Genomic DNA, 25,827 nt, shown 5'->3' with positions numbered 1-25,827 from the left:
TGCAAAAAGGCAATGGCCTAGAAAAAGGACCCTTAATTACTGCTATAAAAAGTCATATAAGCAGTGGTTAAGAGGTTAAAAAGGAAAAAAAAACCACAAATGTTAAATAGATGATAAAAATAGACAACGCAAAATCAGTGCAACATCAGTTTCCCATTGACTTACATTATAAGGAAAAAAAAGATTGAGGCTATGTTCACACAATGGGATGTTCATTCATGAACATTACAGGCAGCTGTTATTATCAAATAATGGCCGATATTAAAAAAAAACAACTGCTGTTATTTTACCTAAAAAGATATTGTGGGAACATAGCCTGAAATAAACCTGTGTTTTATGTACCAAAAAATATTGTTGACCAGGTTTTTCAGTATGTTTAAATGAAACACACTGAAAAGGAAACTGTAAAACAGACGGAAAAACGTTGTGTGAACCCAGCCTTACATGAGTAGAGAGAACGATCACCATAACAACAAGTCACTGAAAGCTGGAGAGAAAGAGGATTTGAATGAAACTGTAGAATGGCAATATGCAATGTATTTTATTATGTCAAATTTTCACAAATGTAGTTTGCCAATTGGCGCTATCTTTTAAAATATTGTGACAGTTTCTGAATTCCTGTAAATGCTTTACAACAAATGTTTGTGAAGCTGAGACAGTTCCCTCTCCCCGATCAGCCTTTTCATGAGAACTTTTTACAGAGGATTTAAAAGGATTATTCTACTTATTGAACTAGAAAGCTGCTAAACAAAAAAAGTAGCTGTATGTAACATAAACTTGCAGTTATCTGTTCAGCCAAATGTTGTTATGTATTCATTCTGAGACAAGAGAGGGTTCAGGTTCATTTTATAGGCTGTCCATACTGCAGACCTTCTCTATCTTTTTTCTATCTAAAAAAAATTCTGTTTGATGATAATATAAATATTGAGTAGTAAAATAAATACTGTTTATTCTCACAACGTTATGTGAACAAATATTATGTTATTTATACTTTTTTTTTGAAAATGCAATAAAAATAGTTTGACACACACACACACACACACACACACACACGTAACAAAATTACCAAAATGGACCTCTGTAATATATTTCTGGTATGTTAGAATACTCCTCCTGTTGTTTGCTCTTACCTTTATCACATAGATGTAGACTTTCCAATACCCAGGCTGTGACCCTCAGTGTGGTCTCATGTGGAAGGTGCCCTAGTGAGAAATTTGGCTGTGAATATGGATGTTTGGTTATGGTAGCTGGAATGGAGTACCAGGGAAAAGGCTTACTCAGAAGATTGTGTCAACATTAATATCAGAAGAACTAACAGGTGACAAGTGTAAATTTAAAGGGGTAAGGCAGGTTAAAGGAGTACTCTGGGGAGGAACCTTTTTTAATAGGCTGTTTGAAAATAAAGCACCTATACTCTCCTGTCCCCACTCCCCTGGTGTCCTGTTGCAGTGTTGCCGGTGATCCCCGCTGACTGCGAAGCCAACAATTTAGAGATGAGCTCGCCTAGCCAATCGTTGTCAGTGGTGTTATCGTGTGGAGGCTGTGCAGTCAGCAGGTGATACCAGCAACATCGCAACAGGACACTGAGGGAGAGTGGACATGTAAGTCCTTTATTGTTTTCTATATGATAGCAGCAATACATTGAAAGTTGTGATACACTGGATAAACTCTGTAAGGCCCCCGCACACAGGTCCTGTTTCCAGTCCAGTCAGTGCCATACATATGCACGTCCACACTATGCTCTGTTAATTCCCAGGACAATTGTATCCCATTCTTTTACACCATACACTTACCTTAATAATTTGATCTTTTACAGCATTAGGCTATGTTCACACAATGTATCAGACCGGCTGTTCCATGACCCCGACCGGGTCACGGAACGGGCGGTCTGTGCCCGGATCATCGCGGCTGGTACTTAAGTACCGGCCAGATAATCCATCCGGCCGCAGAGCTCTGATGCGGGCGCATCAGTGCGCGCCCGCATCAGAGCTTCCCATAGCACACAGCACTCCGGCCGCTCGCTTCACTGTGTAAACTGACAGGTCTTTCTGCGGCCGGAATTCACTGAATTCTGGACGCAGAAAACTGACATGTCAGTTATTTGAGGCCCCATATGGAATCCAGGCCGGAGTGTATACGATGTGTATACGCTCCGGCCGGGATCCCATATTAGATAAGGTTATGTTGCGCTCCGCAAAAGTACGGCCGTTGTTGCCGATGGCAACAACGGCCCTACTTTTACGTAGTGTGAACATAGCCTTAGGGTATGTGTACGTGGTTAGTAAGACAGCCCCTAAGTGGAAATACAGACCCTAAAACGGCTTGTTATTAAGATTGCCGTGTATCACTCTCAGAAATCTACGGCAGCTTTGAGTAGATTTTCAGTGTAAATGCCCACCCATTAGCTAAACAGATAGTTCATTACCAAAGAGCCAGGACCAGTTGGATTGTGCAAAAAATTGTGATTTTGATACCATCATCAATTTTAAACATACTAACATTCAAAATTGTCAGCAGAAAAAGACCACCTGGTTGATCTAGTCTACCTATTCACTATATCCTTTCTTTTTATCTTAGGATAGATATAAGATTATCCCAGGCATATACATACCGTATTTTCCGGCGTACAAGACAACTTTTTAACCCCAAAAATTCTTCTTAGAAGTCGGGGGTCATCTTACTCGCCGGGTATGGTCACCCCATATGGTGTGTGTGTGTGTGTGTGTGTGGGGGGGGGGCCTCAAAAAGAGCTGCATCCCCACCATATGGGGCGACCACTATAAAAAAAGTTAACTCACCTGGGGCCCATTCCCGGCCTCCACGCGTCTTCTGTCCCATTCCTGGCGCAGGCAGTGTGACGTACACTGACTGTGCAGGGGATTCACAAAGCTCTCCCGAGCAACCGAGCGTCTCATCAGTGAAGCTCAGAGATTATTGGCTGCTGGGAGAGCTTTGAAAGGATGACCGAGGGTTCGGGTACTGTCCTCCTACTTCCGAGACAAACTCGTCTTGGGACTAACAGCCTGCTCAGCCAATCACTGGCCATGGCACTATCCTAACACAGTCAGTGATTGGCTGAGCGGGCTGTCACTCCCGGGATGAGTTTGTCTTGGAAGAGAAGGTAGCTGTGATTAATGGCAACAACAGAAACCCATAGGAGGACACCGATGGAGCACGGATATGTAAGCATGGGCTCTTTCTTGATTTTAGACCGTCTACAATTTTTGTAGCCTGTCTTTGAAGCTGTTCTATTTTATCAATATCTTTTTGTAGGTGAGGTCTCCAGGAGTGGACACAGTATTCCAGATATTGACTGTATTCCAGATGTGGAATATTCCTTTTAGATTTTTTGCTGTTTTTGCTCATTATAGTTTATAGAATTAGTTTAAAAAGTGAAAAAAGAATTAGTAGTGGTATGATTCCCACAAAAATAAAACAAAAACAACTAGATGAACTGTTTTTAAGGGGTTAACCAGACAGCAAAAAGAGAACAGTATATAATCAGTTAACTAGACCAGCAGATGTGTTTGTCAGAGCCATCATAACCGTGTTCTCCATATCAATTTTATGATAATGTTACATGGCTTTCATTCTGCTTGTCTTGCTTGGAGCCTGTGGATTTGTGGGAAAGAGACATTTAATACCAATGTATCCCAGAACAAAGGAGAAAATGACAGATCTGTATTAGGACATACACACCTTGGTCACATTTCACCTGGATTTTACTAAATAGCTGCCAATTTCACCCTCTGTATAAGTGTAGGGAATTGCACATATTGAATAGCAGTTTACTTTATTTTTTAGTTTTGGGTTTCACGGTTAATTACAATTTATGGTAAAAGTGATTTCTGCCTATTGTTCACATATCAGTTTGATGATTTTAGCGTGAATTAATGGGCGATTTCAGATGCTGCCGGAACTGGTCCTCAAGAAAGAATAAGGAAGTGAGCTTTTCAGGGATTAAGACTTATATTGCCTCTTTGGTTACATTTTGAAATAGTTATGAAAATGAAAGCATAGACAATACCGAGCCATTGGCCTTTATCTGCAAAAATAGTTTTTCTCTGCAAATGGTTGATAGAATACAATGTTAAGTAGATTTTATGTTTTTGAGTACAGACAAGATTAAAGTAGATTTTAATAGTTACTTTCTTGGTAAGTTTGGCTCCAAGTGTATGTTGGTCCTTTAACGACAGAGTGGCTCCCTGTCTGATTCAACCCTTTTTGGCATTGCTTGCCCAGTTTACCCTGCTGTACCTTTTCTGTGTGCTCTGTGTACTTACATCTGCCCAGCTTTACCTGTTTCTGTGTATGCAAAAAAATTGACTAAGAGATAGAAATGTTCTTAAAAGTATTACACATTTGGTAGCTCCAGTCCTGCAACACTGACATCACTTACTCCTGTAGCCAATCACTGATCTCCCTTGTCTTCTTCTGTACATGCAAGCATCAGTGCTGAGGCCTTGATTGGCTAAATGTGAATGATATACATGACGACAGTGCTGCAGGACCAGCAGGACAATCAGCATGGTTGGGAATTTAAATGGGTTTTTGGGCAAAACAGACCGATCAGTGGGGTGCCAGGTGTCGCACTGCACAAAGCATGGGGGCGGAAGCAGTTTTCTCTGTTCACTGAGTAGTGGCTGGACCTGGTTATATACCACCATCACTATATAGTAAATGGAGCCAACGACTTCCGAAGCAGTTTACTGTGTCGTATGAGTTTTAAAAAGCTCATTGGTGGAGATGTATGGTGTTGGCACCCCACCAATCAGTGACTGATGAGCTATCCTGTGGCTAGCACATGACTATTTTTTGGCCCCTTTAAGGTATTTTAGGTAAAAAGTTTATAGATAATTGTGTTTAATCTTCTGTCGAATAAAAGAAAAATATGTACTTACCTTCTTTACCACTCTTCTGAAGCCCAGTGCCAATGCGTAGTATTTTCTTAGGGTTGGCACATAGAGCTACCCACTTAACCAGTAGCTGTGGTGGCCCCCTGTTGCGGCCACTTATTGCCTATGCAGGCAATTCCACACGCTGACCCTGACCTTGGAAGTGACAAAGTGGGACTGGACATATTTATAATGGTGGTAGTGGAGAAGTGAGGTAGATAAGTATTATATTTTTCTTCTATGTAACAGAAACCTGTGCCCAAATATCTATAAAAAAAAATTAGGCATGTTTAAAAACAGGGTATTCATCTGAAACACCCTTTTTAATTTACAATGCATTATTAGGGTCTATCTATCTAGTCTGAAAAAGAAGCTGTCTAGGGAACCAAAAATTACCTTTTTTTCTCCCTCAAGAATTTCAGTCACCTGGAAGCTTAATTACTGCTGCTTTATTTGGTCTATCTATCTATCTATCTATCTATCTATCTATCTATCTATCTATCTATCTATCTATCATCTAGCTCTTTCCTCAGTATTTTCATTATTAATTCAAAACGTGTTAGCTATAGAACAGCGAATGCAGCTACCTGTATATGGCAGCCACAGCTCAAACTAGTGACCATGACTTATTGCTAGACCAAATAAACACTTCTTCTTCTCTACATAACACCCACATGAAAAGTACACTTAAGCCTCTTTGTTAGAAAGCAAACATGCAAAACCTCATAAGCTTATATATGCATTACATTGTAGCAAGAATCTTGAAAAATGCCAAAGAGAGCAATATTTTGATTAATTTTGTTTCTTTTAATATTAAATTGTCAGGTAATCTCGTTTAGTAAAAATACTACAATTTAAAATTCTGCCTGGTGCTATCAGACCCAACTGACTTTTAGAGCTATCCTTGGTACCTAGCTTGCACTGCTTGTCAAAATTTAATGAGAGTACCCGTTCTAAAATAATTGAATTTTCATATCAGAGAGGACCAGGATTTTGCAGACAATAAAAATGCTGAGTCTTGTACTGTTACTGGCAAATACCTTTTGCTCTGCTCATGAAATCAGTATGTAAATGTACAGGGTTTGTATTTAAGGCATCTTGCATTTTGAGTTGTAGAACTAGAAATAATTTCAAATGGTACCATTGATAAGTAGCTGATTATAATGCTCCGAATGTAATTTGTTTGGTGAATCAGGATAAGCATTTGGTTTATGTATTATATAAATGTTAATGTGCGCAGGAGTTTAATTATGTTTCTTAACTTTTACCAAGGCTCTAGAAGAGTTTCGAAGGGCACAGTTCCATCAGATGATTTCTTTTCAAGGAAGGATTCAATGTGAACGGTTGATGACCTGGAAATTTTAAGTGCGCAGAAATTTGGTTTAGAAGATAAGTGCAGACGTAGTTAAACAATTATTCACAATGATCCGTTACATCGCAAAGAGAGGAGAAAGATCTGCTATTATAATGACAGCGATTTACATAGACTACAGTTTCATGTATTTTTGTCTTTAATAAATGAATGAATCAAATAAAGTTAAAAGAATGGAACACAAAAAAAAATAATGTAGCTTATTGAGATTTGGCATTTTTAGATATCTAATAAAGTTTATTTAAAATATACAATAAAGATACAAATGAAAACACATTTTGTGCTCCCAGAAGATAGATAGCGCTTTCTTTCTAGTGATCCTATTGGAGTTACAAGGGTTGTATAGAACACCTCTATTTCATTTAGGTTGGGTTCACATATCAGGTGAACTGCTCCCTTCTTTTACCAAAAACTGATGACAACTGATGGCAAAAATGTATCAGATGTCATCAGGAGTCCTATCCTTTTTTTTATTTTTTTTTATTTTTTATAAACTGTTGTTAGAGACGATTCACAAAGGAACATTGCAAGATGCATTCTTGCAGTCTTCGTGTCTGATAATCCAGAATCCAGATTCAAGCACTGCATATTTTAGGCTATGTTCACACTGCGTATGAGTCCGTCCGTAGTTCGTACGCCGCCATACATGTGCGGCTGAAACTACGGGCGTGGGAGAAATAGACATGCGGCTGGATGCGTACGAATCGCGAACATACACCCGTAGTACAGTTATGCTTCCCTAGCTTGTTTCGAAGCGATCTGAGGCAGGTCATTTACTTGGAAATCTTCGCCCAGCCCCGTAAACCACACAGAACCTTTTGGATCGAAAAATCAAGTTCAGTTTGGCTGAAGTAAGTACTTCGTACGGGACCGCACTGAAATCCACGGCCGTGAGTTTCAACAATTCCATCCTCAAACAATGGTCTTGTTCATTTTTTACGGCGCCGTATACGATCCGGCCGTAAGCTCATACGTAGTGTGCATTGTGCGGGCGTATATCATATACTTTCAAGCGAACGCATCAACCTCAAAACTACGTGCGTATATTCGCGGTTCGCACTACGGATGGAAACATACGCAGTGTGAACATAGCCTTAATCTGTCCCATTAAAATAAATGGGATCAATTCAAATGTTAAGGCCCTATTACATGAAGCTCCCCGGACAATCTTTAGCTTCCCCGCCACCCCGCACTTTCCCGCTTGCTGTTGGTGCATGTAATAGCATCGGCAAAAAGCGGGAAATGAGGAGCAAGCAAACACTGCCTCTCATCGCCCTGTGTAATAGGGGCTTTAGTCGAACTCTTCCTGACACACCTGCCATAACTGGTAATTCCTTTTTCACATTCACGTAAACCTTATTACTTGTGCTATATATAATAACTGGGGAAACATCTACAGACAGAGGTAAAAAATAGCTTAACATAGCGGACAGAAGAGCACGTTGTCGGTTTGTACCCAAAATATACAAAACTATAAATTCTCAAAAAAGTTGAATGCCAGTTTAGGCTACGTTCACACTGTGTGAGACACCAGCCATCCCGTGACCCGGCCGTGTCACAGAACCGCCAGTGAATTTTATCTAGGCCAGTACTGCAGTAACGGCCAGGATAAACTTCATTTATATTGAATTGGGATGCAGGTGCACACAGATGCGGGCGAACACACAACTCACCATTGCACACAATGGAAAGTGCAACCGGGGCCGCACTCCCCATTGTGTGCATTGTCAGGGTTGTGCAGTCGTTATTCAATGAATAACAACTGCACAAAACTGACATGTCAGTTTTCATTGCGGCCGCTAGGGATCCCGGCTGGAGCTTATACTCTGTGTATACACTCCAGCCGTGAGTCCATAGATGACAGCACAATGTAAATTTTCTATTAATCATGGCCGTTGTTGCAAATCAGCAACAACAGCCGTGATTAATAGAAAATTTACATTGTGTGAACATAGCCTTTATATTTTAAGGCCATAGTTGTGTTTTTTTGTCTTGTTTTTTTTTTGGCTACATTTTGTGTGCTCATTAATCTTTTGTGTCAAGGTTTAACTTTCGACCAGTTATTTGTAAAGTGGTAGAAGTGCATTTTCATAATGTGCATACATGCACTTTTTGATGTGCCCCTATTTTCTTGGTATCAGCTTCAGGTAAGTGCCTTGTTATATGGGGTGATTATCGTCTGAACATACGGAACGGTGGTCTGTAACCTAGACAACAAGTTGTCAACAATGCTAGGGAGAGAACAGCATCAGGAAAAGATAAGGGTAAGATTCCTAAATGAATGTATTTGCAAAAATATTTAACTTGACCTACAAGTATATTTATGTTGAGATGTTGAGTGCTTAAAGAAGGCTACCAGGCTGCTGACAAGTATACTAAACCCCGATGATCGCTTTCCCACAGTGCAGAATTACTCCTGCTGGCGCCCACATGACCTCTTCTTCAGGCTGTCCTGCATCTTCAGAAGAGGGAAGTAAGAGTTTTCTATGCATCACACAATAGCACAGGAGAATCAAGGGGGTCAGAAGCAATGTGACGTACGTTATCACCAGCGGGATCTGGAATAACGCTGTGCCATGGGAAAACAATCATCAGGGGTTACTATACTTGGAAAAAAATTAGGGGAATGTTTATTTAAATTTATTCTAAATTGAATGTACAGTTCAGTTGTTTCTGCATGTTGCCTTGATGAGGGTTCAGTTTTTTTTCCCATCTAGGAGAACTTTATATATTTTTTAAAGAAAGTAGCTATGCCACAGGGGAGTATATGAAAGAGAATCTAGCATATACTGTATATCATCAATAGTTCCTTGGCTCTGAGCAACTAAACAATCTAATAGTAGTGCTTGAAATATAGAATAGCAACTTCTCCGTAACCACTCGGTCCTGCTCTCTTTATGTATTCATAGGGGTTGTATGTACTTTTAACTGGTGGTTCTTAGTTTTAAATAGAGAGATGTAAATAAATCCAAGTTGTTGAGAGATAATCCATGGCACTCACCATTTTATAATTCATCCCTCACAGCAGTTCACAAACAACAGGAGTAACACACAAAACAATAAAGCAAAAAGCCACAATAATGGATGAAAAAAATCTGGTAGGTGCCATGAATTAACTCCCAACAAGTTGGATTTGAAGTCTGACAGTGCAACTCCACCCGTCTCTCATGACTGACTAGACGGAGTCTCTTATTAGACCACATCAAGAACTCCTTGATCACGTCTTATTTCTGACAAAAATATATTGTATGTAAATAGATGATTGTAACACTGTATACAAGATTACGAGAAGCAGAACCATCTTTACTAAGCCTTTCCTATACCTGACAATTAAAAAAAAGGATTATCAGCATTGAACCTAAAAACTACAATTTTAGGTCAGGACTAGAGATAAGTGATGCTCGAGTCGATCCGAACCCGAGCTTTTGGCATTTGATTAGCGGTGGCTGCTGAACTTGGATAAAGCCCTAAGGCTGTGTGGAAATCATGGATATAGTCATTGGCTGTATCCATGTTTTCCAGACAACTTTAGAGCTTTATCCAAGTTCAGCAGCCCCAGCTAACCAAATACCGAACGTTCGGGTTCGGATCGACTCAACCCGAACCCAGTTCGCTCATCTCTAGTCAGGACCAAAAGATACAATCAGCCAATGATTGTTGTGATTGGCTGATTGTTGTCTCTAACACATGGAGTGATAATTGGCTGAAAGACACGATCAGCCGATGATCGTTGTGATTAGCTGATTGTTGTCTCTATTACATAAAGTGATAATTGGCACAATCAGTCGATGAATGTTGTGACCGGCTGAACATTGTCTCTATTATACTGGCCGATAATCACTTTGTGTAATAGGGCCCTAATTCCATCACACTTTAAGTCCATCTTAGGAGCAATATAATAAAAGAAAACTAGGACACCCCTGATAAGGCTCTCCAGGTTAGAGGGGCAAAGTGCAATAAGTCCTCTCAACACAAAAGAAATGGTGTCATGACCATATGTCTTCATAAAAGGGTCTTCCAGAAATTTGTCTGGTTTTCCACCCCTCTGTTTCTATTCCAGTATCCCTACAAAGCATATGATGTACCTATTATGTTTGCTTTCCCGTTCTTCCATATGTTGGTGTAACTTAATTACCAGGCAGGTGACCTCTAAAAGTGTTTTCTGCTAGATATACTACCTCTAACAGGGTAGCTTACATAAGATTTTGGAGGTCTTCTGAGTTGCTTATCTACTGATTATTTCGGTGACTTTTTCTTGGGAATGTTGAGAGTTCTGATAAACCAGACAATTTCAACCTTTATTGCTTTACAGAAAGAAAAGCCATCTGGATTTCAGGATTGGGCTTATAAGAGGCTGAATGGGCCTTTGATTCTGGTAGGGGAAGTTGGTCCCAAAATGGGTAAAGAGCACAGGGTTTCAGTGAGGGGCCATGGTAAAATTAAGTATAACGAAAAAGAGTGCCACAAGTTTGTTATCACAGAACCAGAGCAATGATAATGCCTTCTAGGTCCCTTTCTCGAGGAAGTACAGCATGTGGGACTCACTGTCTTTTTCTGGATGACTTATATGTTTGGAATATTAGGGTTCTAATTATATGTATTTCTGGTCATACTTGTAGAGATGGGAGTCAGCATGGCACTCTCCATGAAAACATGAGCCAGACCCAAAGTATATATGAATGGAATTGTGTTATGTGACTACCTCAGGTGTAGATGATCCCCAAATGGGTAATACTCCATAGTGTAAGAGGACAGGAAAGGGGGATGCAGTCTCAAGAAAAAGCTGCAGTCTTAGCCAAGAGGTAGGCTGCAGTGGTGGAGCTGTTAATATGACAACCATTCACCTCTAAGCAGGTACCGGGGTGAAGACCATGTCCTCTGGATACAACCACTACTGCTATTCATAGATGGTGACACCATGGCTGTCATTGTCAACAAAGCTGTCTAGCCTGCAGAGTGGACGTTAGTCCAAATGTTCTTAAATGTAGGGACAGATCCTTACTCTGTTCAGTGATTGCAGTGATTCCAGTGTTGAAACAATTATCCTGTTCTCTCTTGCATTTGTCTTTTGTGGGCGACCAGCCTTTTTGGGGGACGTGAATAAGTTTGTGATGTTGTAAAGATTCAATATTCCAGAAATCCTGACCAACTTCTCTTGCTATGGCTGATAGGGTCACCACTTTGGCCCTCATCTTGACAACCTTCTGCCAGAGGGTTTCAGTCACTTTGGAGCAGCACAGCATTTTTGCAAAGTCAGTGAAAACTGAAGAGTTAGGGTCCTATTACACTGAGCGATTTTTAACGATTAACGATTAATGATTAACAATCGCAAACGAGATTGTTTATCATTAACCTGAAATTGTTTACCATATTACACAGAACAATAATCGTTAGTTACGATCATTACTATGATCGATATTGTGATCGTTACTATGATCGTTTATTCCTTCTGATCCCAGAAAAACAATAATCAATGTGCAATTACACTGAATGATTAGTGAAAAAACGCGGAACTTGAGCGAACGAACGTGGAATTACAGCGAACGATTAGGGAACGATTAGCGAACGATTAACGATAATTTTAGGTTCAGATCTATATTAATGATCAACGACATACGAACGATTTTTCAATCGTTGTCTGCAATTACATAGAACGATTATCGTTTAAATTCAATCAATTTAACAATTTTTCGCCATTGATTATTGTCCCGTGTAATAGGGCCCTTAGACTGCCTGTTACATAAGTGTTGTCAGAAAGGTAAGAAATTAGCAACTGGTGCCAGTTATATCTTGTCTACACTTTTATTCCGTACTTAAGAAGGTATGTAGTTTATGAAATATGTTATGAAATGTTAGGATATAGTTGTGTTCTCTCATTTTGATCACCACTGTGTGAATATATATATATATATATATATATATATATATATATATATATATATCAAACAGGCATATTCTACATAATACAGAGATTATTACCCACATCAGTCCCAGTCCCCAATGGAGAAATTGTTCTTTATGCAATTTCCTCACCTATCAGTTAAGGTTAACTGAAGGTAGCATAGACTATATGGCAAAGGACCTATTGAAATTGAAGTAACATGTTTTTTTCTACTATATTGCATAACATTCTATCCACTTGAATAAGGAAAATATTTTGTTTCATCATCCACCTCCAGGCTACTTTGTTCTTGTTCCTTTCCTCTTCTTTTGTTCTTGATTTCTGTCACTTTCCGTTTTAGCTTGTCTTGCAGTTTCCTTTTGTTTAACTGTACTTTCACTCCAAGTCCCTTAAGTCATTTCCCCGGCACTTCAGTAACAAATAACATATCTAGAGTGTGCCCTGAAACATTCCCATTGTAATGTGGAAGCGGTAAAGTATTTTTGAGCGGCTGTAAATATATAAGCGTGCTAGCGCCTTAATATTCTGCTTAGTGAATAGATATCGGGGGCTGTTTAAACTAAAAGCCATGTGCGTAATCTGACATCTGCTTTCATTATTGAACTATAATTATATAGAAAATGTAGATAATGTTATGTCAATCACATTTAACCTTCCCTGATCTCCCAGGATTCTTTGCGCTAAATACTCAAGGCCAGGTCCTTGCTAACTGCTTGATAACTGAATGAATGATTATCCTTCTTGTTAATAGACAATGATATAGAAAATGCATCAGTATGTACGGAATATTAATGAGGAGCTGCAGACGCGATGATAACGCTACAAGATGCTAACATCCTCTGCTCAAGACACAGCCTGTCCTAGTCATCCCTAGTCGCAGACAGTCCTGGAATATTTCACAGTTACTTATGGGGAGAGAATGTACAACTTCTCACTCACTGACTTTTTTTTTTTTTTTTAATTAAACCTACAGATATATTCTATGGGCAAACTTAGCATGGAGATCAAAGTGTTACGTGTTATCAGGACGGTGAAACTGCTCTAGAACATCCATGATGATAGATTAGAAAATGGATGTAACACTTATTGACCATTTCAGTAAGGTCACATGGTGCCTTGTTTCCTGCTACACATTCTGAGGTATGGATAATTGTTATGTAGTATGTAGCTCCATTACTTAAAGTGAGCTCTAGCGTTCAAAGTTTAGAGATGACATCAATACACCCTGTAGGAGAGGTATGATAGAATGGTTAAAGGGTAACTATTAAAATCTAACCTGCTGATAGCCCCTTATGACGCCCAGGAGGATGGTATGTGTGTTACCTTCCTCCTCGGTGCCGGTCCCCCGCTGTTAGTCTGTGTAATCTTTGCTCCGGTGCACTGTTAGGAGCACTGCCGTGTCATCAGCTTCTTCTAATGATAATCAATGGAGAAGATGGGCTGGTAGACAAACCAATGCTCCTAAGGGTGCTCTGGAGCGGAGTTTACCTTGACTTAAAGTGCAGGACTGGTGCCAAGAAGGAAGGTAACACCCATACCTTCCTCCTTAGCGTCTCTGACACTATAGGGGAATATCAGTAGGTTGAATTTGTCTAACCTGCTAATAGTTCCCCTTTAGTAGGGTAAATGTTGATGCCATAGATCCAAAAATAAATGTTCTATCGCTCAAAGATAAGAAATGACACTGAGTCAAACCAACGGATAAGTATGGTAGGATGAGTAAACGGTAATCGTCAAAGTTCCACTTTATCGCTCAAAGTTTGGAAATGACATCAAGAGACACCACATGGTATGGGGAATCATGGTAAGGTGATTGAATGGTTACCTTAAGGCCACAATAACACGTTTTTTTTTGACCGTTAACTGACATTTTTTTTTTATGGTTGTCATGGTGTCAAATTCCAAACTGCTGTTATTTTGATGCAACATGATGGCTGTCCAAAGAAATCGTCCGTACACTGTAACTTATAAAGAACAAATGGGGAGATGTATAAAATATACACTAGTGTAAACAGCCCGTAGCAACCAATCACAGTTCTTTTTTCATTTTACCAGAGGTAAAAGCTGAGCTGTGATTGGTTGCTATGGGCTGTTTACACTAGTGTATATTTTACACCCTTTGATAAATCTTCCCCAATGTCTCTATCACTTAATTTGAGATTCTGCAGAAGGTGTGGGATAAGATGGTCAGTCAGTTAACCCTTAGATGCCAAAGCCTCACCTGCGAAGTTAGAATTTAGTGTTTGATGGTTTCCACAGCAAGCATCCTTATGAACCTTTTCTGCACCACAGACAGCGTTAAACAAAAGACCCAGCATTCTCTGTATGGGGAGCTGCATTTTGTCCAACCCCCCCCCCCAAAAAAAAAGTGACATGGGAAAGCAATGGATTGGAATGGATTTTGGGAAGACCCTTAAAAGTACTGCTTAAGGCCATGTTCACATGGTGTAAAACACCGGCCGTTCTGTGGCAGAGAAGATCATACCGTCTGGATGATATTCATTTCTGAAGAATTAGGATGCTGGCGAATCCGTACGGAATCCCGGCTGGAGCGTATACTATGTGTATAAGCTCCATCCGCTCCATACAGCGTATGTGTTGTATAAATCACGGCTGTTGTTGCAAATGGCAACAACGGTCGTGATTTATACAACACATACGTTGTGTGAACATGGCCTAACTTTGCAATACAAGAGAAGCCCTTTTTATATTGTTGTTATGTATACATATATATATATATATATATATATATATAAAATATACTGCTGGTTCTGCACAGATTTAGACTACGTTCACGCAATGCATCTTTAAAATTAATCATGGACGTTGTTGCAAATTGCAACAACGGCCGTGATTAATTCAAAAGATACTTTGCACTGAAAATTAATGGAATCCCGTCTGGAGTGTATACCCATACTATACGCTCTGGACGGGATTGCAGGGGCGTAACTACCACTATAGCAGCCATAGCGGCTGCTATGGGGCCCACCACATCAGGGGGCCCCATGGCCTGCTCCTGCAATACACTGGGCCCCCTGAACTGTCATCGTTTGCAGCACATGGTGGCCTTCCGGGTGTTGCAAATGTCCCTTTAACTTCCACACTCCTGAACAGCGCTTGCAGTTATGTAGCTATGACTACACTTGACGGTTTAGTGGTCAGTCAGGGGGCCCTATCAAAAGTTAGCTATGGGGCTCAGCCATTTCAAGTTACGCCCCTGCGGGATTGCAAGCGGCCGCATGGGGAACTGACATGTCAGTTTTGTGCGGTCGCTATTCATTGAATAGCGGCCACATAGAACATGTCAGTTCATGCAATGGAGAGTCTCTAAGTCCCCTTAGAGGACTTATATATGCAATGCTCTAATGGCATATACTGATGAATGCTATGCCATAGCATAGCATTAATCAGTATTATCAGCGTTCTGTGCATAGAGTCTGCCTGAGAGCAGACTCTATGCACAGATCAACGATCCGACAGGATGGAGGTAAGTGGCTAACCCCACCTGTCGGTACAAGTGATCTGGACCCCCGCAGCCATTTATTTATTTATATAAAAACAACAGGTTGTAAATGATAAGCATGTTCATTATTTTCATGCCCTTACTTAGTTCCGGACGTATTTCTCTGTGTTTGCTCCGATGGTCCATTCCATTATAATAATGTGCTCCATTGAAGTTTTAAGGGACTTCAAAGGACTTCAACAGAACACACTATTGCATCTGAAAAATTATCTGTTTTTTTTTTTACTCCATATTACGGACACATGTTAGTATTATTTTAATATATGTGAACATAGCCTGAATAGTTAAAGTACTCAGGCCTATGTTTACATGCAGATTTGTATATGTTATTAATATGTACAAAAATCTTTGCATGTGCTTACACTTGCAAATATTAGGGCATGTTCACACTGAGTAAATCAGGTGGAATTCCGCAGTGAAATCCCACCTGCCTCAGTGTGCCATAGCCTGTTTAAGGGACAGCTCCGGCACCTTTGCTGCGGCCGTTCTCCGCTCAGAGACTTAACACATCAATTCTAGTGATGAGTGAATTGTTCGTAAGTGTTAGTATGTTCGTACAGATAAAAGAATATATATATATATATATATATATATAAAAAAAAAAATATATATATATATATATATATATATATATATATATATATATATATATATATGGAATGCTATGTTATTATATATCCAATCTTCAGTTATGTAAATCAAATTTTAGTTATATAAATTTTAGAAAAAAAAAAGATTTCAGATCCTACAGAAGCTTTTTCAGACTCTTGTAGGACCAATCTGTTGTATCTTTATAAATTCTAGAACAAGAACTAGACAGAATGGTCTGATTCTCATATGTGCTGTATTGGTTCCTATGAGTGGTTGCTAACTCTCAGAAATAGAGACAGAAGAAATATATGACTTAAGAAAAAGTTGAAAATAATTTGATAAAAACTTGTTTTATTGAGAATAAGAAAGAAGCAAAGGAAGTTGACATATGCACGTGTGAATATGAGAGATCAATTACATTTATTTAAGAGTGAAACTTTCGACATGTCCCTTTTTGGTTGACAGAAACTCTTTAGCACCACAAATCCAGTAAAGCAAATTATTATTAGGTTATAGGTTAAAATGTCAACCTTGATGAATCATATGAAAGACATTGCAATCTGACCATCACCCGGGCAGCCATAATAAAAAAAAAAAGAAAAACGGCTATAATTACAATAGAATAAAATGGCCATTTTTATTTGCTATTACGGTCGGTTTTAAATTATGGCTGTCTTTTTGCCTTTTTTGTGTTTGGTATACCATAAAAACCATCCAACAAACCTATACAAGCATACTGTAAGTATCACCTTCCTATATTCATTTGCTTTCTATTAAACTGCCTTTGAGTGTTTTAGACACTGAAATTACATTATTTGCAACTAAGGGGGCAAATGGCAATGTTACCTACAGTTTTGGGGTACCAATTGAAACCGGGACACATCTCCTATGAGTAAAAATGGTAAATATAATATAAGAATGCCGCATTAGGCTATGTCTACATGACGTTTCAGAAATAGTTGTAGCAGGGACATTTAAACACTAAGGGGGGGGGGGTAGATTTATAAAACTGTATTAAAGTGTAACTGGCTGAGTTGCCCCTAGCAACCAATCAGATTCCACTTTTCATTTTCAAAAGAGTCTGTGTGGAAAGAAAAGTGGAATCTGGTTGGTTGCTAGGGGCACTTTACACCCTGTTTGATAAATCTCCCATTGGATGTATATACCTGATACATACAACTGTATTTCTATACTATTGCAATTGTAACTTCAATACAATCTACACTATACCATATGCATGTTTTATGCACACGGTTGTATTATAAAGCACATATAATTGTGAAGATACCAAACACATGCCCAAAAGGCCACAGAAATATTGGGTATATATGTTGGGAATATATATATATTCACCTTAATCATAGAATATATGTTGGCTTAGCATAAGGTAGAGCACTGTCCAGCAATGTATGCAAGTTGGAAAGACTGCCGACAAAATAATACTAACTAATAAATCATGGCTATATAAGATGAATGTCTGTATTCCGGGACTATGAGATGAGTCTATAATGAGTCCTTTAGTCCCCATTATTATTTAGTAAACACACGAGCCCCCAGTTTTCTCGCTATATTATGTTCCCGCTTCATTAACAGACAATCTCAGTGTTTATTTTGAACCACTAACTGATTGAACCAACTAGTGGGAATCCTTCAGGCTCAGCACAGAGCCATATTTTTTGTAAATGAACCCTGAAGCTGGCGCATTGTTCTACTTGTTGACTAACAAAAGCCTTCGAAGCACTGAATTAAAATTCATGAATATTTTTGAACTTCATCTAAGTGCGGCCTATTCATTCAGCATGCAGGTGTTATGCAGATGAAGGGAGTAGGTCTGACCACTGTGCCTCCTAATCTGTTTCCATTTAAAAAGAAAATAACTCTTCCCTGCATTACAAAAGCACAGCCATGGCTTGAAGTCTAGAATAGAATGCCATTAACTCCTTTTCCTGTCTTTTCTGATGCATTTCAGAGGTGAACAGTAAGGTGTGCTCCAATGCGCAAGATAACTTGTATTACCGACGATATATGAGGAACAAGAATAAACCCATTCCCAATTTTTCTTGCAAAAAAAATTTAAAAACAATAATTTAAATAAAACGTGAAACATACAGGAATTGATTAGTTTTTTTTTTAAACAGGCACATTTATTTCTATATAAGGATGGGGCTGTTTGCAACATGAAAATCCAAATATTCCATTGTGACATCACATCTAATGATTGTATGTAGGGACATAAAAAGTCTGGGATATGATTGTGACCAAATATCAAAACCTTGCTGATTATTGGTCAAAGGCTGCAATGTAATTCATATGAATGCATTTAACACTTGAATGTGACCTGTCTGTGATCTGGTGTTTTTTTTTTCTTACAAACCCATAATAGCCCTATGTCTAGAAAATTCCCTGATTTTTTTTTTTTGTTACATGACTCGTCTAATTTTGATATTATTTTACTATGTGTTTAGATAGTCTAAGAGTGTTATGCTTTATTACTCCCAGCAACACATCAACAGATGATTCCAGTAATTAAAAAACAATAAAAAAAAACATTGCTGGATATCACAAAAATACTGTGACCTTGCCACAGTATAGTGTTAACCTTAAGGCCTCCTTCACATGTCCAGTGTTTTCCACAGAAAAACACTGGACGTCTGTTGGAGTCGCTGGTGTTGTCCGCGGACGGAGTGGGGGGCTGACAGGAGCAGAGAGAGACGGGAGTGGGGGAGATGGGAGCCAGTGACAGGAGCAGGGAGAGACGGGAGCAGGGGAGATGGGGGCCAATGACAGGAGCGGGGGAGATGGGAGACGAGTACAGGAGCAGGGGAGATGGGAGCCGGTGACAAAAGCAGGGAAGATGGGAGACGGTGACAGGAGTGGGGGAGATGGGAGATGAGTACAGGAGCAGGGGAGATGGAAGCCGATGAGGGGAGCAGGGGAGATGGGAGCCGGTGACAGGAGCAGGGAAGATGGGAGACGGTGACAGGAGTGGGGGAGATGGGAGACGAGTACAGGAGCGGGGAGATGGAAGCCGATGACGGGAGCATGGGAGATGGGAGCCAGTGACAGGAGCGGGGGAGATGGGAGACGAGTACAGGAGCAGGGGAGATCGGAGCCGGTGACAGGAGCAGGGAAGATGGGAGACGGTGACAGGAGCGGCGAAGATGGGAGATGAGTACAGGAGCAGGGGAGATGGAAGCCGATGACGGGAGCAGGGAAGATGGGAGACGGTGACAGGAGCGGGGGAGATGGGAGACGAGTACAGGAGCAGGGGAGATCGGAGCCGGTGACAGGAGCAGGGAAGATGGGAGACGGTGACAGGAGCGGGGGAGATGGGAGACGAGTACAGGAGCAGGGGAGATGGAAGCCGATGACGGGAGCAGGGAAGATGGGAGACGGTGACAGGAGCGGGGGAGATGGGAGACGAGTACAGGAGTAGGGGAGATGGAAGCCGATGACGGGAGCAGGGAAGATGGGAGACGGTAACAGGAGTAGGGGAGATGGGAGACGAGTACAGGAGCAGGGGAGATGGAAGCCGATGACGGAAGCAGGGGAGATGGGAGCCGGTGATGGGAGTGGGGGAGATGGAAGTCGATGACAGAAGCGGGGGAGATAGGAGTGGGGGAGATGGGAGTTGGTGATGGGAGCGGGGGAGCTGGGAACTGGTGACGGGAACGAGGGAGATGGGAGCCGGTGATGGGAGCCGCTGACGGTAGTGGGGGAGAGGGGAGTCGGTGACAGAAGCAGGGGAGATAGGAAATTTTTATAACCTGTTGATAGTTTCCCTTTAAAATGTATGGTTAAAAATTTTAGTCCATGCACATATTGTGAAAAAAGGAATATTGGGGCAGATTTATGAAAGGGTCTAAATATACTCCTGGTGTAAACTGCCCACAGCAACCAATCACAGCTCAGCTTTCATCTCTGGTATAATAAAAGAGGAGCTGTGATTGGTTGCTGTGGGCAATTTACACCAGGTGTATATTTACACCCTTTCATAAATCTCCCCCATTGTTTTAACAGTGTGTGCACAGACGGCTGTTTATCTATAAACTTTAAAAAACACATTATAAGATTCAAAATATGGCTGTGTTTTATACCTATTTTACCATTAAATTTTGCTTTTATTTTACTGCGTGAAAATCAATCAATAAAGCTAGTTAAAAAAAAAAAAAATCCAATGCAAAAGACACCAAGTGCAAAAAAAAATAAAAAATAAAAATTTATAGAATAAATGGAAGTACACCAATGTACCCCAAAGGCAATTCATACTGATAAATAATTCAGACCAAGAAAAATGAGTGTAAATACAAACCAAAAATATCACTAATGAAATATAATGTTAAAAATCATAAGCCTATAATGTGTACGTAATCAATACCACTATTTATGCTCAAACAAACATAGATAGAAAGATAATGTTTAGTTAAGTTTGCTGCAGAAGGAGCCCCGCATGTATCACTGTACTTAATGTGACTTCCTCAAGGGTACCTGAGCATGAATTGTGGTATTGATTTAGTACATATTATGGGATAATTTCTATTCACTATTATTTTCTGAGTGTCACATTAATAGGTATTACATTTCCTTAGCGATGCTTACCAGTGATTTGTGTTCACAGGAATCTTTCCTGGTATGAATTATTTATCTCTATGGATTACCTATGGGATGTATTGTTGCACTTATATTTATTTGTTTGCACTTTACATCTTTTATATTAGTCCCTTTTGTACTATATTGGTCTAAGTTCATTCTCTGCTTTATTTGGGGGTGCTGGGTATTGATATTTGCATTTATTATGCCTTATTAGAGGATAGTGTTACTGCAGTGAGGTCACAGCAACACGTTTTCTTAATTATTTTTTAATTTTTAAACATTTGTATGTGTTGTTTTATGTAATACAGTATAATTCACTTATTTCTAACTATTGAGGGTATGCATATCTCTTTGTTGTGTGTCATTTTTTTTTCTTGTTCTAATGATTTGGTGACGTGTGTAGCACTCCTTTTACTGTGTAACTTTCTGCCGCTACTCGAAGTGTGGTGTGGGACTTTTTAAAATTATAAGTGAAGCATCTATGGGGATTTGCTACTGCTCTGGACAGTTCCTGTCTCGGACAGAGGTGGCAGCAGAGAGCAGTGTGTCAGACTGAAAAGAAAACACTATTTCATGTAGGACATACAGCAGCTGATAAGTACTGGAATACTGGAGATTTTTAAATAGAAGAAAATTACAAATTTATATAATTTTCTAAAACCCGTTGATTTGAAAGAAAAAGACTTCTGCAGGAGTACCCCTTTATCCCCTTAGTGACCGCCATGCTGCCTTTTTACGGCGGTCACTAATGGGCTTTATTCTGATTCGTATGCCTTTTAACGGCGGACGCATCGGAATAAAACACCGCCCGGCGGTGGAAGCAGTGAGGGGGATCAGCTGTCAGTGTGACAGCTGACCCCTCCTGAAACTGCCTGGAGCGGAGGATTCTCCGCTCTGGGCAGTTTAACCCATTAAATGCCGCTGTCAAAGCATGACAGCGGCATCTAACGGGTGCCGGACGGCACCATGGGTCACTTATGCGATCGCGATGTCCCGCGGCGCTGTCCGGTGTCCAGATGTCTCCATGGTGATCCCGTGGTCCTAATGAAGGCGCCCGGGGAGATGCATCATGCTGACAGGGGTGGCCATTCTGAATGCCTGTCAGCATGAGGCATGATACAATACACTGCAGTACATTAGGTACTGCAGTGTATTGTATCAGTGATCTAAGTAATTTACACTAGTGTACAGTAATGTACACTAGTGCAAAAGTTAAAAAAAGTAAAAAAGAAAACGTGCACCAAACACAGCACCGCCCCCTTAGCCCCCCCCAATAATAAAAATGCATTACATTCTCCATACACAATAAAACATGACATAAAAGTGATCAAAAACACAAATCCTATACATATACCCAATCTATAAAACCATATCAATAATTATACCGCACGACACACGCTGTAAAAAAAAATAAAACCCCTACAAGAATAGCTGTATTTCATCAATCCGCTTTAGAAAATACATCATAAGGGTACAAACTCACTTGGCGGGTCTGCAGCGAGTCTCCTTGCTGCGTTTTTGCAGTGAGACTCGCTGCAGATCCCAGCCCTATACTTTCATTAGCAGAGAAACTCGCAGCAGGGATGTACATCCCTGCTGCGATTTTGTCTGCAGCCCTCCCCATTAACCCGCTAGCCGCCGGACATTATAAATTAACGGGTCCCCGTTCCTGCTTGCTTTGGGGCTCCCGGTGTCTTCACGGCCTGCCCGGCCAATCAGTGCGCTGCGGTAGGGCAGCGCACTGATTGGCCGGGCAGAATGTGCCGGGAGCCGCCGAAGCAAGCAGGAGCGGGGACCTGGTAATGTATATCCTGCCTTCCCCCCCTGCAGCCCCGATCGCCCCCGGCCGCATGATCACCCCCGCACCCCCCGGCCGCATGATCGCCCCCCGCACCCCCCGGCCATACGATCGCCCCCCGCAGCCCCCTGCAGCCCCGATCGCCCCCCGCAGCCCCCGGCCGCACGATCGCCCCCCGCAGCCCATGCGGCCACATGGGCTGCGGGGGGCGATCGTGCGGCCGGGGGCTGCGGGGGACGATCGTGCGGCCGGGGGCTGCGGGGGGCGATCATGCGGCCGGGGGCGATCGGGGCTGCAGGGGGGGCGGGCAGGATATACATTACCAGGTCCCCGCTCCTGCTTGCTTCGGCGGCTCCCGACACGCTCAGCGCGGCGGGGCAGCGCACTGATTGGCCGGGTGGGCCGTGAAGACACCGGGAGCCCCGAAGCAAGCAGGAACGGGGACCCGGTAATGTATAATATCCGGCGGCTAGGGGGTTAATGGGGCGGGCTAATGAAAGTATAGGGCTGGGATCTGCAGCGAGTCTCGCTGCAAAAACGCAGCAAGGAGACTCGCTGCAGACCCGCCAAGTGGGTTTGTACCCTAAAAGAGATCAAAAAGTCATATACATATAAAACTTGGTATCAATAGAAACTACAGATCTTGCAAAAAATAAGCCCAAAACGAGCTCTGTCACGCCGTAACCATAGTGACCCAGAGAATACATGTATTATGTTATTAGTAACCGCCGTTACGGATTTCTACGGCGATCACTAATGGGCTCTATTCTGCTGCCATCAGCTCTTTAAGGCAATGGTGCAGAATAGTGCAGCAGCGGCAAGGTCCGCAGCCCCCTCCTCTCAGCTATCAGAGGTAGCTGAGGGGTTGGGGCAAAGTGTGGGCTCAGTCACGGTCAGTCCCCTCACCGGCGATCGCCGTTATTAACAGTATAACGGTGGCCACTGGTAACGGGCATTGCCAGCGCAGCTGAACGCTTTCATCTCTTCTCACCGTGAATCCACGGTGAGAGGAGATGAGAACATGTCCCCCCCTGTCGCCAGAATTAACCCTATTGACCTGGTCACTAACCCTCCCCTCCCTGGGCGGCCATCTGATCAAAGATGTCCACCGCCATCTCTGTGAACAGACTCTGTTCACAGTGATTGATTCCTAAAAATGATCAAAGCTCCATTCTCTCCACCATCGGAGGTGGTGGAGAACATTTGGCAATGATTGCGGACCACCCGGTGTGGTCCCAGAACAAGCGATCAGCGGTATATATTATATACCGCTGATCACTTGTTCCAAATGGTGCGGCACTTTTTTACCCCTGTCACCAAAGTCAAGTGCCCCGGATTACCTGTAACCACCCCAGATTACTCATAACCACCCCAGATTACCTGTAACCACCCCAGTTTACCCGTCACCATCCCAGATTGCCCGACACCACCACAGATTGCCTGTAACCCCCCAGATTGCCTGTAACCACCCCAGATTGCCTGTAACCTCCCCAGATAGCCCGTAACCTCCTCAGACAGCCCGTAACCACCACAGTTTGCCCGTAACCACCCCAGATTGCCTTGGACTGCCCGTGGCTACCCCAAAATTGCCTGTAACCACCCCAGATTGCTCGCAACCACCCCAGAATGCCCGTCACCTCCCCAGATTGCCCGTCACCTACCCAGATTGCCCATCACCACCCCAGATAGCCCGTGAACACCACCAGATTGCCCGTTACCACCCCAGATAGCCAGTGAACACCACTAGATTGCCCGTTACCACCCCAGATAGCCAATGAACAACCCCAGATTGCCCATCACCACCCTAGATAGCCATTAAACACCCCCAGATTGCCCGTAACCACCCCATATAGTCAGTAAACACCCCCAGATTGCCTGTAACCACCCCAGATTGCCCATAACCTCCCCAGATTGGCACAGACTGCTTGTAACCACCCCAGATTGTCCATAACCACACCAGATTGCCTTTTAAAACCTCAGATAGCCAGTAAACACCCCGAGAATGTCCATTACCAATCCAGATAGCCAGTAAACACTCACATATTGCCTGTAACTAAAATGACACTCCTTCTCTTCTGAGCCCGGCTGTGTGCCCATACAGTGGTTTATGCCCACATATGGGGTACCATTGTACTCAGGACAACCTGCATTACAAGTATTTAGGTGCTTTTTCTCCCCTGTTCCTAGTGAAATTGAGAAATTTTAAACTAAACAAACATATTATTGGAAAAAAATTTTTTTTTTCAATTTTTACTGTCTTCTTTTGAATACATTCCTCTAATACCTGTGAGGTCAAAATGGTCAACACACCCCGCAATGAATTCTTTGAGGGGATTACTTTCCAAAATGGTGTGACTTTTGGGGGGGTTCTATTCTGCTGACACTACAGGGGCACTGCAAACGCACCGGGTGCTCAGAAACTTCTTCAGCAAAATCTGAACTGGAAATGCTAATAGGTGCTCCTTCCGTTCTGAGCCCTGCTATTTGCCAATACAGTGGTTTATGCCCACATATGGGGTACTGTTGTACTCAGGAGAACCTGCGTTACAAAATTTAGGGTGCATTTTCTCTCATGTTTATTATGAAAATAAGACTTTTTAATCTTAACAAATATATTATTGGAAATTTCTATTTTCCATTTTTGTGGGTTTCCAGTACACAAGCTTCCTAAATCAACTTAAAAAAAGAGACTTCCGGTCCGGCGCGTATGGGATGGCAGCAGTGTGAGTGAGCTCCTCCACCCTCCGCTCATAATATAGCTCCCCGCTCTGACTCCTGACATTACCGGCCCTGCCGGACCACATCTCTGACTTCTCTAAGTGCCAAGGAGTCGGAGGCACCACTTCATTAAGCGGGGAACCAGTTATACACCTCCCCATAAGCCCTCCTTCATTTACCTCACAGCTCTGTCACAGGGACACCTAAGATGGCGCTGACACGAGGTGCTGCTGCTGAGGCACACACAGAGGAAACACATACCTCACAAACCCCAGTGCCGGACCTCTGTGACACCATAATACCAGGACTAAATATGTCTTGCAAGGCACTGGCAATTCAAGTGTCCAAAATGATATTAAATGACATAAAATCCTCTCTTGAGGCCACTATAGTTTCCTCCCTAGCAACCATACAGGGAGATATAGCAACGCACAC

Source organism: Dendropsophus ebraccatus, chromosome 10 (genome assembly GCF_027789765.1).
Source record: "Dendropsophus ebraccatus isolate aDenEbr1 chromosome 10, aDenEbr1.pat, whole genome shotgun sequence".
Taxonomy (NCBI): domain Eukaryota; kingdom Metazoa; phylum Chordata; class Amphibia; order Anura; family Hylidae; genus Dendropsophus; species Dendropsophus ebraccatus.
The sequence above is the reverse complement of the archived record's forward strand: the minus strand, read 5'-3'. Positions refer to the sequence as shown.